We start from the raw sequence: 17,380 nt of genomic DNA on the forward strand, positions 1-17,380 counted from the left end.
TTTCAACCTCGAAATTGAAGCTTTATCTTATCACTCTATTGCCCCGTAATGGAAAACCGAACTTGGGTTCGTCAGTATTCCTGATTACAAATAGGAAAATTGTGGGGATTTTTCAGAGCCTTCTTTTTATTGTAAATGAAACATCATGACCATGATTTAGACAGAAATATTTTGCAGGGGATAAAAGGCTCTTAAAATTCTGATAAACACAGGCTAACTTCTGAGATTTATAACTTATTGAACTTTTTATGCATAAAACATTTAGATTAATTCATTTAAATAAATGATTGGATTTTTCTGCTGTCACTGCCTCAGATGTACCTACTTGGTCTTTCTTTTCAATAAAGCACATTAAGTGATTAGCTGAGTACATTTAAATACAATTTGTCTTGAATAAGAAAAATCTGAAGATAAAGTAGCTGAAAACAACTAAATAAAGCTATAACAATGAAGAGACACACAACTTGGAACTGAATAGATGAGAGGGTTGCAAGCACTGAATATTGATTGAGCTGTAGTTCACAGTAAGTGTATCTGCCTATCTTACTTGTTTTTTTCATATTTTTAACTAGGCTGAGAAAGAAAAAAAAGCAAGACTACATGAATACTTCGTCATTTTAGTGTATACTTGCTTCTGTGTCATTCTGGAACACCTTGTTGCATGATAATGACAAGCTCAGAGCAATAGAGACACAGTTTATTCACCAGTTCAGTACATGCCATGTAAAATGGGGTCCATATATCTACACATGTTAGATTAATTTTATAGCTCACATGATCCCAGTGTACACCAGAGTTCTTCCATATTACGCAGTGGCAGAAAATATTCATAGTTCAGTGCAGTTACAGGTCACTTTAGGAATCCCACATCCTAGGAATTCCATTTCAAGGCAAATCATTGTTCTGATTTAACTCGAAGAAGTAAAACAAGAAATGAAATCTTTACTCAATATAATCATGTTTTCCAAAATTTCTTCAAAGTAAGAATTGTATAAGGTTTGACCCAGAATGGGACCCATCTTCTCTGTGTGTGCTCTGAGCTACCCATTTCACTAAGAGCTCTAGCAACCAAAAAACCAGCTTATATCCTGACAGTTCGGGCTAAAGGTCATAAGAAAGCCCTGTACTTGTAGGTACTCCCGTAAGATTTCTCCTCTTATAACCTCTGTCACTCATGTCTCTGGCTGAATACTCAGCATTTATAAATAGCAATATATTTCATCGTTTTCAATTGAATTAGAGAAGGATTTATACAAACTAAAGAGAAACTAGAGCATGAGAATTACAAGAATAGTGCACTATGGACCAAAGTTCCTAAGAATTAAAAAATAGAATTATTTAAATCTATGTATGTAGAAGACAAAAGAAAGCAGGTTTAAACCAAATCATGACCAGCATTAGCCTTTTGTGTTTACCATTTTTCTCCAGTATATTGTTTCCAAAAGAAAAAGAAGTAAAAATAAATGTCTTACATATTGAAATAGTGTTGGAAAAGCCTTAAGATGATCCATTCTCTTTTTGTTTATGGACAAAATGCATAAAGTGCTAAAGTGCTGACAAAGGGATTTTACGGGGTTCAATCCTCTGAAATAGACTCTATTCGAAAGCAGTCTTTTCTTTTGGCAGGAGCCCTACTTACTTCCAAAGACAAAAAGGGTCACTTTTTTTTTTTTTGCTTCCAGAGATTCTTTACTCTTTTCTGACATTTTATTCTGATGTTCCTCTCCCTTGCTAGCTATTTTTTAGTTAGTTATGCAGCTTAATTTGGTCGTGCTTAGAACAGTGAGAGATCAGACTCATCTTGTGTTCTCCTTTTGGATCATTTACTGCAAACTCTTCTAGATCTTATGAAATTGCAGGATTCCTCTGTCAACTGCACACATAAAAGCATTCTCCATATGTCTTTGTCATTAAACTGTCTTCTAAATGTTTGAGAGTGAAAATACATGGACTGGGGGATCAAATGCTCTCTATGAAATATAATTTCATGCTATGTGTATAATTAATTCCCAGTCTTGTTACATAATGTTAAATATACTTTGGATAACTCATGAATCACCTAAAGATACATATACACACACACATACATGCACATATATGTGTACACACATATGTACAGAGAGAGAATAATCTCTTCTCTTCTAATCTCTTCTAAAAAAAAACTCTTTTAAGACTAACTCTTCTAATCTCTTCTAAAAAAACTCTTTTAAGACTAACAATATAATGTTTTTTAATGATCTTTGTTTTCATTTGTTAAATGACTCGATTTGCTCTGAAAATTTGTTCCACAATTCTATGTAATTGGCAAGATATATTTATATAAGTTGTTTATTTGGCAAATGCCTGCATATTTGAGTGTGTTGAATTTTTGTGTTTTATTTGTAATATGTTTGATGCTTGTGATGTGTGTGTGTCTTTGTGAGTGTGTTCTGTCTCCCCAGTGAAAATGCATCTTAAAATTCTTATTTTTATTTGATGTAAAGTGTCATTTATATGCAGTTTATGCTAGTGTAATTCCTCAAAACCATTGCTAACTCAACATGGACCAAGATAACATAACTTCTTAAGTTGAAATGTTTCAAACTTATTCTGGCCAATTTAAGTAGGATAGAAAGGTCAAAGTTACTATATTTTTTAAACACAAATTTCTTTTATTATAAACTAATACCCATTTCACAAAAGAAAAATGTGGAGAAGAGATGAGAAAAAAAATAGCTAAAATCCCACAACTCATCACTGTTGGCATTTTTTTGCATCTTTTTTCCCACATTGCATTTGAAAGTAGTTTTTCTGGATGTCTTTATTTACAACTATTCTGGACTATAATAGATAGAAGAGTAATAATGCTCATTTATATAAGGAAACTCAGGACTCTCGGCATGAGTTTTAGTGCCCATACGTAAACTGGCACATGATACCATGCCACATTTACTTCCTAGTCTTGCTCTGTTAAGTCTTCTTTCTATGCCCTTCCAATTTGCCAACTGACAGACACTTTATGTAATGATAGTTATGAGACAAGACTAACAAGGAAGGCTTATGTGTCTCTTCTTTCTAGGTAAAGATGTATATTTTAAAGGCGATCTTCAAGTATTCGTGTCTTTTCTAATGCCAACTGGAGCTAAGATTCCCTGCAGAATATCTCTGAACACATTAGCAGTGTTTATGGAACTCCCACAGGGTGTAAAACTCTGTGCTAGGATCCTGTGGTTCTTATGAGGAATATTCATAGTCCCAGATTGTACTCAGATAGCAATTTAGTTCTAAAATATTGTATGTACATGTCAGTAGAAAGACAAGGGTTGGAAGGGGCAGGCTGTAGTACGAAGGATTGCAGAGTCAAAGTCAAACATATTTGCATTTAAATTCAGCTTTATGACATTGCTACCCTGGTACTATGAGAGGGTTTCTGAGATTTCAGAGGTTCAGTTTCCCATGTATGAAAAGCAGAAGCAGCATCGTTATCATGATGTATAATACGTATTGAATGATTTCCATGTTCTAGGCATTCTCTGCAGCACTTTGCATACATTAACTCAGTTATTCCTTATAACAAACCTGAGAGGCAAACATGATCTCCCCATTTACAAATGACAAAATTGAGGCATAGAGGAATAAAGAGCTTGCCCAAGGTCACATTGCTAACAGCTGAAGGAGCCAGGATTTGATCCTGGTCAGTCTAAATCTGTTATTTGAATTTTTAACCTCTATTCTACCCTGCCTAATGAGACTTTTGTAAGAATTAAATAAAATAATATATATCCACTATAAGCAATGTGCAAAGCCATAACTTGTGATAGCCTCTGATTCCCTAATGACCTAAGAAGTTTCTCAGAGATAAGTTTAATTGAAAGTGCAACTTGACTTTGACCTCACACAGGAAAAGGAAATGAAAAATTGTCTATTTTTTTTTTTGAGATGCAAAGAGCATTTACTTGAACTTTACTGCACTTCTCTGAATGTGAAATTCTTCCCTTTCAGAAAACTCTAATTCTATCCCGAAACAGGTTTGTGTTAGCCTCCAAATTTTCTCCTGAGAGTTTCAAAGTTAAAATCGAGGTAATGTCATTCCTTAGAAATAGTAGAATTGACATAGACAGATTTCAACACAGATTTCAGAACACAGAGTTTTCTACAAAATATACAATGACAAGAGTTATTATGCCCTTTTTAAGTTCATATTCATCAGAAATGTTTACTCATTCAATAAATGCATTTTCATTAAGTCAATCAACATGAGAATCTACTGTATATCAGACATAGTACAAGACCCTGAGATTACAAAGTCAGTCTGTTCATATTGCATCACCACTAGTACATTCATACTTCTTACTACTTTGCATTCTATTCCTTCTTAGTACAAGATTATGCCAGTTCGGTGTGGGGAAACCAAGTTCAACTCCCAACTCAGCATATGATCTTTGGCAGAATCTGGTATCATCTCCTGGGTTCCATTAGATGGAGTCCTGGATGAATGGCTTGTTCAATTACTCTTACCCTTATCTGATTGAAACTTAGGAGTTTGCTAAGAATTTTGGGACAAAGATGATTCTTCACGCGAAGCAGCATCATATGACTATGAAGTCCTTAGAGCTTCCAGCAGACCTATTTCTATCTTGAGGACAACTAGTCTTAAAATGAAGTGAACCCCACAGATGCCAGAGTGTTCAGATGGGAAAAAATTACAATTAAAAACAGGTTATTGACGCTATCATTAAATTGCTGTATTAAGCCACCCCTGAAATTTGACTCCTCCAGTTTTAGTTATATGCGAACCAATAAATTTCCTTTATTTGTTAAGCCAATTGAATGTGGATTTTATTTTCTTAGAAGTAACAGACTTGTGATTATTATAAATTCCTAGAGTGAATGATATCTAAAGTTCTTATCCATAACCCTGAGAAACATAGCCCTGAGATGCACTAGCAAATGAATTGCCTTTGATACCAAGTGCACCTGCCAATTATTTTGAGCTCCCCAGATCTCACTGGTACTCAGCTACTGAATCACAAAAGATCACATAGTTTGTTGCTGAAGTTTATAGCTTGTTTTGTTTTGTGTGATTGCCTAAAAGAAATCCAACAATTGGACAAATATCAGAGCATCTTTAAAACTTGTTGCAATGGTTCAACCAGATATAGTACTTTTGATAACCAGTGACTTAATAATAAGAAATTCCTGAACTAATTTCTTTGAAAATATCTTTCAAGACATTGCACTAAATCTAATATTGTCAAAATGGCCTATAAAACACTGCATAAATTAGAAAGAATAGTAAACATAGAGGTGCAAATAAGTATTACTTCTTTATTTCTTCCATCTTCTTTCAATTCTTTCATTTGCTCTACCACATCCACTAAACACACTGCTCTTCTCCAGACATGTCAGGCACATCCCCACCTCTGAGCTTTTGTGACAGCTTTCGCTTCTAACTAGTAAAAACGGGGTTGATGATTCTCTCGGTTTGTTTCTCTAAATATCTACATAATTCTCTTCTTTACCTTCCTAAAGTCTTTATTCTACTCTCTCTTTTCTATGAAGTTTTCCCTACCTGCTCCAGTTAAAACGATAAGTAATTCCCTACAAACCAGCAATTTCTACCCCTTTCTTACCTTATATTCTCTGTAACACGTATCAACATTTAACATCCTATGTTCTATATTTTTTTGTTTCCTGCCTGTCTCCACCACTGGAATGTAACCTTCATGAGGGCAGGTTTTTGTTTAATTTCTACAAAAATCCCTAACACTCTTTAGCTAATAAATACATAGTTTGCTAAAGAGAGGAATCAGATCTTTTACCAAAATAAAATTATACTGGTATTCTCAGATGTCACACTGCAAGAAAGGGTCTAACAAGAGTAACAATTAAGGTAGATATAGTTACATATGGGAATAAATGAAAATATTTAAGGCTGTGAGAGGTTATGATTGAAAAACAAAACACTAAGGAAACAGGCCTTGACATTTGGAAAAAAGAAAAACATGCATTATTTGGTGTAGATAAGAAATCAAGGCTTTAGACAGTAGAGTTTAACATTGTGAGGAAGTGTCTGAAAGGTGTAATTCCTGCGTGAATAGAGAATAGTTTAATGGGAGAGAGCCTGAAAATTTGCATCTGCCTTAAACCTTTCCAGTGGTGAGCCAGGAGCCTTCAAGGAGAAAAACTGCATGTCACCTACTTCGTAGATGGCTCAGAGGAGAAGTGACATCGGATTAGCCCCAGTTTTAAAAATAAAATTACAGGACAAGATTCAAAGGGAAGTTTCCAATTCCTGTCTTCAGAAAAGAGTCATGAACCAACAACAAGGGAATAAGACTGTAAGAACTTTGTAAGCGTCTGTAACTTTCATCACTTTCTCACGTTTGTTATTTTTATCTCTTCAGTATTTTCCCCAGAGGAACTAGCAGTGAAACCCTTAAAACAAAAGAGGTCTGTGTGATTCTGTCAGAGGTAAGTAAATAAAAGGTCAAACTGGCAAGACTTCACAAGCTTCTACCTTCCTTTTTGGTGGATAACGAAACCCCAAAAGATAGAATGGGCGGCACTGGCTATCAAAAAAAGAGGAAAACTGAACTGACTGAGTCTTGTCAGCCTCTAGTAAGAAAGAAGTGAAGATTCCAGTATGAGACGGGCCCTGTTGCTGGGCTGCAGACAGGCCTTCCAGCTTCCCAACATTTGGAAATGTACCTCCTCTAAAATATGAAGAGTTCGTATATAAACGGGGTCAAAAACAGTTTTAAATACATTTGTGGTGCAACTAATTTAAAATGGAGATTTTAATCAAATAAGAGATGCTTGGGATTCCTTTGGAATGTGATGTTATGCAAAGCATTTCTAAAAGCTTCAAAATACATCTAGGTGAGCATCAGAGGCCAAATCGTAGACTGGCTAGATGATTAACCAGTTTGATCTAGCATGGTACATATGACCTTCTATGATTATGTTGAATAACTGCTTTTAAATGAATGTGCCATAGAAATCTAGGCTAGTATATCCCTTGGTAGTAAAAACTGTTTCTAAATAGGGCAAAATATCAAATGCATTTGATAATGAACCAAAATTCTACGTCTTGCTTCTGAAAATGTTGAAAAAGATGTGACACATTAAAACATGTATGATGTTATCACTACATTTTGCCAAATATACTGAGTTAATGACAATACATCCCTACATAATACTGATAGAACAATGGTTCTCAATTTGGAGCAACTTTACCTTCTTGGGGACACTTGGCAATGCATGGAACATTTTGTCTTTCAAGACTGGAGCAGTTGTTATTAGAATCTAGAGAGTAGAGGCCAGTTGTGCTTCTAAACATCCTACAATTACACAAAAATATACAATGATGTGGGAGCAGTCTCCACAACAAAGAAATATGAAGTCCGAAATGTCAATAGTGCTAAGCTGGGTTTGGTGGCATGCACCTCTAGTCCAACTACTCTGGAGGCTGAAATGGGAGGATCACTTGAGCCCAGGACTTGAAATCTAGCCTGGGCAATATAGTGAGGCCCAATATTCTCTATTTAAAAACAGTTCAATAGTGCAATAGTGCTGAGTTGAGGAACACTGTTCATTAAACATTAGGCAGTGAACTTAGCAAAAAGAAACAAAACAAAACAACAAAAAATCCTACGTATAAGTCTTATATTTCTATTTTAATTTTTATTGTAACTTTTACCATCTAGAGAATTTTTCTTAGGATCACACCAGGAAAAGAATATAATTGCTGTCAACCTGTGACCTAATATTTAACAATTTTACCATACTTAAGTATATGATACTCCCAAAAAACACTGTTACTACATTTTCCTTTTCTTCCCATTAATAGACAAATGATTCTGACTACTTGATAGCATCGAATTCTGTTCTATCTCTTGGCATCCACATTTTGATTTTGATAACACATTGTAGATGACCAACAGCCTGCAGGTCAAAACTTAGCTCTCCTGTAAGCTTATCACCAAAGAATTTTGTCTACTGACTTCTTAGATGAAAAATGTCACCTCTCCAAAATAAAAAAAGAGAGATAGCAAGAAGTAAAAGGTATAAGCAAGGTCTCACTAGGACCTGGTGTTTTGTTTTGAAATAAGTCTTCCATAAAGTGATGATATCCGGTATGGCCAGCCAGACACATTCCTTGAATGATGAGACAGGTTTCCAACAATAGCGAAGTGTTCTGTCAATCCCTGAGTGATGTTACCATGTACACATACAAACATTCCATCCCCACAAGAGGATTTCTGGTAAAACAATTTGGTCCACTCTCCCAATTTAAACAACTGTGGATACATTCCAATGTGTCATTTTCAATAAAGACAGGTGGCCTGCTGCTGGTTCATCATACTGGAACCCTACTCTGTGCTGTGAATGATACGTAAGCTGCAATTTAACCATACATGTGTTTAAAATATTTATGGTGACATAAATCAGAGGCTCTTCAACTGGCTTTACATCAAGCATTCCTATTCTCTGCACATTTCATAAAGTGATAAGGTAGCACCTCTTTTTTTTCCTAGAGTATCAAGTATTAAAATATGAGTCAGCTACTGCCAAGAATGTTATGAACTTTCTCACTAGCAACTGAATTAAATGGCAGCATTAATACACAGATAAGCTGTCCTGTGTTCCATTCCAAGCCTGAATGATTCTTTTCATGTTTGTCATTTCATGTGGCACCATGTGTGCACCCATTGTCATGTTCCTGCAGTAATAATTCTGTGCTGGTAGAAAGCTTCTAGAAATCCAAATAGCAGTGGTCAATGTACAGAGGAGTTGTGTGAGAGGCATCCAAAATGTGTGTTTCTGTGGTGCTGTGGTATCCTCACTTCTGGGTATTGAAAAGGCTCTTGGCACAAAGTTATCTTCAATATAGTTTATTTTATTTTATTTTATTTATTTTTGAAACAGGGTCTCACTCTGTTGCCCAGGCTGAAGTGCAGTGGTGCAATCTCAGCTCATTGCAACCTCTGCCTCTTGGGCTCAAGCAATTCTCCTGCCTCAAACTCTTAAGTACCTGGGACTACAGGCATGTGCCACCATGCCTGGCTAACTTTTGTAGAGATGGGTTTTGCCATTTTGCCCAAGTTGTTCTTGAACTTTTGAACACAAGGGATCTTCCCACATTGGCCTCCCAAAATGCTGGGGTACAGCTGTGAGCCACAGTGCCCAGGCCTTGTTGTGGTTAATTTTACCTTGCCAGTATATAAAGATTAAATACTTGCTAGTCTATACAACTCAAAAAGAATTAGGGTCTTGACTGTGGCTTGATTACAAGAAGCTTTTTTGCTGAAGTAAATACAGCAAGGTTCCAAGGGAGAGGCTTTGCTTCCAGAGCCCATCTCCTGAGATGAACAGTTACCTGCAAGCCTACATGTTTGCGATAGTAGAGGACAGGCATGAAAATAATTGCAATTTAAAAAAATAAATCTTTGTTCCAATTCTAAAGAAAAATGCAGTCCCTTCAGATTCTTCCCACAACTATATGTTCACACGCATGCTTCAGTATCTGACCTGTATACTGTAAGGTTGGTGCAAATGTAATTACAACTTTCACATTGTTAGAATTTGATGTTTGATACTGAAATATAATTTTAAATAAATGTGGTTATGTTATATATCATTTTAACAAGCACTTCTCACTTTATGTTTTTCTGCTAATGATGTCTTACTTGCTATTTATATTTATTTTAGACCATGGAAATGATGTTAGACAAAGAACAAACTCAAGCAAATTTCTTATTCAAGTTCAAAATAGGTCTTAAAGCAGTGGAGACAACTCCCAACATTAACAACACATATGGCTCAGGAACTACTAACGAATGTACAGTGCAGTGCTGGTTCAAGAAGTTTTGCAAAGAAGATGAGAGCCTTAAAGATGAGAGGCATAGTGGCCGGCCATTAGACATTGACAACGATCAATTGAGAGCAATCATCGAAGCTGATCCACTTACAACTACACAAGAAGTGGCCAAAGAACTCAACATCGACCATTCTACCATCATGCAGCATTTGAAGCAAATTGGAAAGATGAAAAAACGCTCAGTAAGTGGGTGCCTCATGAGCTGACCAACCAGAAATAAAAACATCATCGTTCTGAAGTGCCGTCTACTCTTAAAGAAGATGCAACAACAATGAACCATTTCCCAATCAGATTGTGAAATGGGACAAAAAGTGGATTTTATATGACAACCAGCAATGACCAGCTGGACCGAGAAGAAGTTTCAAAGCACTTCCCAAAGCCAAACTTCCACCAAGAAAAGGTCATGATCACTGGTCTACTGCCAGTCTGATCTACTAAAGCTTTCTGAATCCCAGCAAAACCATTACATCTGAGAAGTATGCTGAGCAAATCAATGAGATGCACCTAAAACTGCAACACCTGTAGCCAGCATTGGTCAGCAGACAGAGCCCAGTTCTTCTCTGACAAAGCCCAGCTGCATGTTGCTCAACAAACGCTTTAAACGTTGAACAAAATGGGCTATGAAATTTTGCCTCCTCCACCGTATTTACCTGACCTCTCAGCAACCGGCTACCACTTCTTCAAGCATCTTGACACTTTTTTGCAGAGAAAATGCTTCCACAACCAGCAGCATGCAAAAATAAATAAATAAATAAATAAATAAATAAATAAATAATGCTGTTCAAGAGTTCATCAAATCCCGAAGCACAGAGTTTTATGCTACAGGAATAAACAAACCTATTTCTCATTGGCAAAAATATGTTGATTGTAATGGTTCCCGTTTTGATTAATAAAGATGTGCTTCAGCCTAGTTATAATGGTTTAAAATTCATGGTCTAAAACCACAACTACTTTTACTGCAAACTAATAACCCTTAGGAAATACCTAGAGGCTCTTACAGGATGTCAGTCCTACATGGATTGCTTTGTATGAACTCTCACTATAAACTTTGGGGATTATAATAAAGAATCCTACTCAAAATATATAATTTTCATGAACAGCTTATCAAGAAGTCAACTGGGGAGGGAAATATAAATATGTTTTTCTAAGTTATTTATATGAGCCATGCTGTATTAAATTTTGAAGCGTCAACCCTTTAAGAGGAGAGGAGATTCTCCAAATACCTGGGCACTCTAACAATTATAATTCCATTTGAGCTGATTTAAAACTTCCGTCATGTATCTGTTTCATAGATTGTTTCCTCTTCCGACAGAGGCTGAGCTTCTTGGCTTGAGGAATAAGAGTGGAGGTAGAAGTGTTCTTTGTTCTTTATGTGCCTCTTCCCACCTCCATTTTACTTCTTTAGGTAAAATAAGATGGCATAGTTAAAATCATATAATAACAGGTGCTATGCTAAATATTTGCCTGAAAATAGTTTCGATTCCTGATTTAAATTTGCAAGCTCCTTCCTCTGTCTCTGGCGACTGTTCTCTTATTTGGAGCATTTTTCTCATTACCAAGAGCTTCTGGAAAATCTCTTTAGCCTTTTGATACAAATGATTTATTTTTCCTTTTGCTCCCACTCCACCCTCCACTGTCACCCACAGCATTGCCATTCCCCAACAGGTGCAAAGAAGGCAATATCCCTGCTTTCATGCAAAAAATATATATAAATAGTAAGTGGCAATAAACACCAGTGATTATAATATTGGAATTTTAAAATAAAATGATAGATCTAACTACTTTTTATGCAGCAAAGCAATGAGAACACAAATAAGTAGGCATTTTTTTTTTAAGTAAACATCTCGTGTCTCTAATTCAGGAAAGATCACTTCATCATCCAGACTTCTCTATGGGGGATAAATTTGTAAGTGAAATTTTGTTGGAAGAATCTTCTTTGCTCATTTGCCTGCAACAATCTATGATTTTGCAAAGAGGCTTGTTCTCATTAAAAATAATTTTGGATCTAAACTAGAAAAATTGTGCTATCTAGACTCAGTATGAATTCCCATAGTACCTCAAATCAGTATTAGGAACATCATATAAAAGACAAATTTGTTCTCGTGTCTCTTCAAGTACAAAGCATAATTCAGCCCTGTAGTGAGCTCATCGCATTCAGACAACCATGTGTGAACCTTATGTTATTCTGCCCTTTTCCAATATTTAAAAACTGATATCTATCTCTTTAGGAGGATAAGTGTTTTCCTAAGTCGAAAAAATTTGGTTCAGGCTTGGCCTGCATTAACTCTATTGAATTCTTCAAATGCATACCAGGTTAATGAAGGCAAAACCACAGTGGGCTAAATTTTTTGATAAATATCGAAGTCTTCTTTGATCCTGATAACCCACAAATGTTCAGCATGAGTGAGTTTTCACGGTCAGCATGTAGTGATTTTGATATTTAACTTAAGCTCTAGCCCAATGTGGTTTATTTTACTTATGTGGATGGTATGCTTAGAACTAAGGAGCAGGAAAAATTAGAAACAGCACAAGGGTACATGACATATAAGGCACTTTTCCCCATTTGGCTAAGAGTATGTGTCATTTACTTGTGGCTCCAAGGGCTGGCTCTCTCTTCGTGTGTGAGTTCGTTTGAAGTAAAACAAACAAAAGCTCAGGGAATGCTTCTTTGCTTTATTTGACCAGCCCATAGCTGCTTTCTTGCATGAATTGGGGTCTCCTTTTCCCACCATGACAAAGCCTCTGACCCTGAACAGAGGCTAGGTGTCTTTCTATCACCTGGCAACAGGAAGTCCAAGAAGGATGAAAAAACAATCAAGTAACAGCAAACTCAAGAAAAACAATGCTTTCAATGCTTATGTAATCATAAATAACAATCCTCACAAAATGCAATGTAGACCCAATGTTCTTCAATTTTCTGTGAGTCAGATAAGTCCCATCTCCAACTTGTAGGTTTCAATAAATGTTGGGATTCAAACGGAAAGAGAGAAGTGTCTCTATGGATTATATATAATATACATGCAACTTACTTTGTGATTCCATTTAGATGCCCTAAGAAATCAGGATCATAGTTACCTTGTGGTGATAGTGGGTAGAGAGGAGTATGGGAGGTGGGGAGCTTCCGAGGTATTGATCATCTTGTTTTTCTTGATGTTGCTGTTACTTACACAGATGTATTTAGTTTGTGAAATGTTTTTAATCTGTACATTAATGTATTAATGTATGTAACCCAGGATTCCTTAGCCAGCACTAGGGACATTTTGGATCACATGACTCTTTGTTATGAGCATTTTCCTGTGAATCGTAGGATGTTCAGACGTATTCCTGACCTCTACCCTAGGTTGCCAGTCATGTGTCTCCTCTACAGTTTGATAATCAAAAATGTCTCCCAAATTGCTAAATTTCTCCAGGAAACAAAATCTCTTGAGAAACCTCTAAAGTAACCTTTTGTTGTTAAGTACTATAAGTCAGACGCCTAGAGGCAATAATCTTTTAAGATAGGATTATTGCATCATAACAATGAGTAATATTACCAGACTTGGAGAAAATTATGTGGGTTGGCATTACTTGAAATTCACGCTGTCTTCAAAATCATTAAAGTTTATTATGGTTTGGATACACCATGTTTCCCACTGCTTACCTTTCATGCATAGCTTCTATAAATCAAACACAGCCAACTCAGAAATGCTTTTGACAACTGATTGATTGATTAATCTCAGTTTTGAGCAGAATAATTGGCAAGAAAAGGGAACCCATTATAGGACTACATTATTTATAGAAATAAGAGGGCTCAAAATTACCTGCAAGACAAATATATGAGACTATTCTCAGTCCTAATAACAAAATCTGACTTTACAAATGGCTGTTGAGGCAGACAAGTAAGTAATTGAAAGAAATGGAAGTTGCCAGGTCTCTAGGCATGAATAATTGCTAATATAAGTTCAGATTTTTCACAACTGATAAAATTAACAGTATCAGGGTTATTACAGAGACAAGCCAAATGAGAAACTCTAAGATAAAATACTGTGGATAAAGAGTCAAACAAAACGATGTTTAAAAAATGAACATTCACATTCTAAGTAAACACTTTAAAAGGCACAAGATTCACAAATACCAGCAAATCATGATAACTCTTTTTATTAGGACAAAATGCTTTCTATTTAAAGGGCATCCAACATATTTTTGTTTGGCTTTTGTTTTGGTTTTGGTTTTTTTTGCTCTGTGTATTTTTTCGCGATGACTTATGACTTGAAAAGAAAAATAATGCCATCTGAATTCAATGTTTTCTGTTTATCAGTGTTTCATTCTGTGCACTCAGAGCATAAACGCTTTCTTTTTTCCTGAAGCCAGATTTGGATCACTCACTTGAGCTGAGCCTGGGGGAGAAACACAGCATGTATGATGAGCTGATTAATTACCAGAAATCAAATGCCTTGCAGTCCAGAGCCCTGTGTTGAAAGCAAGCACCAGGGCTGGAGGAATGTGAGATCCACATGCAGGCATGGAGAGACAGTAACACCTCAGGGATTAAGTTTCACTGTGGACTGAAACAAAGGATTTAAGAATGATTGTTTATCCTTGACAATGTCACCTGTGTCAATCTTTTTTTAACAAGAGCTTTCAGCATATGACTTTTAAAGTCAAAGAAATCCTGTTAAATCAACCTCACGAGTCTGTCATCTTTAAAAAATCATTGCTTTTCCACTCTACATACTCCTTGAAACTTAGGTAGTAATTCATAATTAAATGTTAGGATACGTCTTACTGTACACGTAATAGAATCTTTTGAGGCTACCTCTCTTATTTAAAGTGGTGCATATGTCTACAAGGGAGATAGGAACAGAGACAAAATAATATGAAATGTTGGGAACAATATACTGCCAAGCTCAGAAATCTTGAAAGGTATTAATAATTTCAGATGGGCAAGATCAACTCGTTGACAGACTTTTCATGTCTTCAAAGATCATAGAAATATGGAACTTCTTCCTTCAATTCACACTGGAGGTTGGTTTCTTTTCCATGCCTCATATCCATAAAAACCCCATTACCATTGCAGATCCATTTGATTCCATAGACTAAGGTTAAAGGGCCCAGTATTAAATTCCTACAAAAGCAAGTTTGCTTTTTTTAAAAAATGTTTGTTAGGGGGATCATTTTTCCTGCAGAAATTGCTTGTGCAGTTTACCCTTTTCCTCCAAGAAGCACCCAGAGACAGGATCCAGAGCTGTAATGCTGTGGCACTGCCTCACATGAAGGGCTATGTCTCAGAAACTTGTGTTGTATGCTTAGAATCTGTGGCTCCAGCTCTGACACTTCAAACCACTGAAACACCTTAGCCCTTCTCTAAAACAGGTGGATTAAAAAGAATTCAAAGCAATGGATTAAAAAGAATACTAGGCCAAACTCTTTTGATTACTTTTAGGGTTTTTTTTTTGAGATGGGGTCTCAGTCTGTCACCCAGGCTGGAGTGTAGTGGCACAATCTCAGCTCACTGCAACCTCTGCCTTTCAGGCTCAAGCAATCCTCCTACCTCAGCTTCCCAAGTAGCTGAGATCACAGGTGTGCTGCCATACCTGAGTAATTTTTGTACCTTTTTTGTAGAGACAATATTTCATCATGTTGCCCAGTCTTGTCTTAAACTCCTGGGCTCAAGGGATCCACCAGCCTCAGTCTCCCAAAGTGCTGGGATTCCAGGCATGAGCCACCATGCCTGGCCAAAGCCAAACTCTTTCTAAACCTTCTAAGTCTGTCTGTCCTAGAAAAACAAATGGATTCTGAGCTCTACTAGTAAAACGTAAAATTACTCTTGAGTATTGACATTTTTCTCAGGTTGCCTCAAAAAGCTACGTGGCCTTAAGTTAGCAGAGAAAGTGAGATGAGAGTTTTGGTGGAAAGGGGAACAAGTCAGCTCTGTAACCATAAATATGTTAAGATTAACCAATGGCATAAGTCGAATTCATGTTTAAAACTACTTACGCCAAGAGAATATCAACACCAGTAGGGGAAAATGTGGGATAGAAATGTTTAAAATGTGCAGAATTTATCTACTCTTATCCAATAAAAATTTTCTGCTTAAGAATTACCACCTTATCTTAGCCCAGGAGGCCAGCATCCTCTGGCATAGCAGAGTACTGGGCAGATGTGGGCACGTCAGCCCGGAGATTAAAAATGGAATCATTCTTATTTGGCAAGGCACTTACTAAGATTCCAACTGCCCATGAGCAGAGCAAGGTGGCTGAATAGAGGCCTCCACTGATTGTCCTCCCCATGAGGACACCGAATTTTAACAACAAACTATACATAAAAAAGCACTGTCAAAAGATTGCGCAGGTGCTCTACCCAATTATAACTTCATATCACTGAAAGAGGCTCTGAAGAGGGTAAGAAACGTAGTCTTGAATTACTGACACCACCACCCCTCCCCATCCCCCAGCAGTGGCCACATGGCTCGGAGAGAGAATCTGTGCACTTGGGGGAAGGAGAGCACAGAGCACAGCAACTGGAGCACTTGGCATTGAACTCAGTGCTGCCCTCACAGCAGAGAGAAAAGCCAGACGGGGCTCAGCCAGCACCAACCCACAGAGTGAGCATTAATAACCAGCCCGAGACAGAGGGGAATCACTCATCCCAGCTTTTGGAACTTGAGTTTCTCAGCAAGCCTCACCACCATGGGCTAAAGTGCTCTGGAGTCCTAGGTAAGCTTGAGAGGCAATGTAGGACACAAGGAGTGTAATTCCTAGGCAAATCCTAGTGCTAGATTGAACTGAGAGCCAGTGGACTAGGGTGGCACATGACCTAGGGAGACACAAGCCAGGTCAGCTAAGGGAGTGCTTGTGCCATTCCTCCTCCAACCCCAGGCAGCACAGCTCACAGCAATTAAAGTGACTCGTGCCTTTTGCTTGAGAAGAGGAAAGCAAAGAGTCAAGATGACTTTGTCTTGTGTTTTAGATACCAGCTCAGCCACAACAGGATAGGGCACAGGGAAGAGTCAGGGGACCTCATTCCCAGCACTAGCTTTTAAACATTTCTAGATGCACCCTGTACAAGAAGGGAACCTTCCGCCTGGAAGGGAAGGATCCAGTCCTAATAGGATCTATTACCTGCTGACTGGAGAGTGTTCAGATCCCAAATAATCAACAGTGATACTCAAGTAGTACACCTTGAACCTTGGGTGAGATTCTGAGAAGTGCTGGCTTCCCATGATGCCCAGCACATTCCCAGGTGTTATGGCTCTGGTGAAAGATTTCTCCTGCTTGAGAAAAGCCGAGGGAAATGTAAAGGGGGTTTTGTATTGCACCTAGGTACAGCTCAGCCACATTGGGTAGAGCAGCTGAGAGACTGAGGCTGCAGTGTGCTGTGATCGCACCACTGCACTCCAGCCTGGGTGAAAAAGCGAGACCCTGTCTCAAAAATAGATAAATAAATAAATAAATAAAATGCTGAAGTAAAACATCCTTTACCCCAAAATAGTACATTCAGTAAAAATACCCTTCAAGCATAAAGGAGAAATAATTTTTT

At 37.2% G+C, this 17,380-nt stretch overlaps 1 pseudogene; it reads left to right on the forward strand.

The window, feature by feature from the left end:
• The first annotated feature begins 9,696 nt into the window (after positions 1–9,696).
• Positions 9,697–17,380, forward strand: part of LOC101043811 (large ribosomal subunit protein uL1-like) — a 50,961-nt pseudogene continuing 43,277 nt past the window's right edge.

This window comes from Saimiri boliviensis, chromosome 11, assembly GCF_048565385.1.
Source record: "Saimiri boliviensis isolate mSaiBol1 chromosome 11, mSaiBol1.pri, whole genome shotgun sequence".
In the NCBI taxonomy this organism is placed as follows: domain Eukaryota; kingdom Metazoa; phylum Chordata; class Mammalia; order Primates; family Cebidae; genus Saimiri; species Saimiri boliviensis.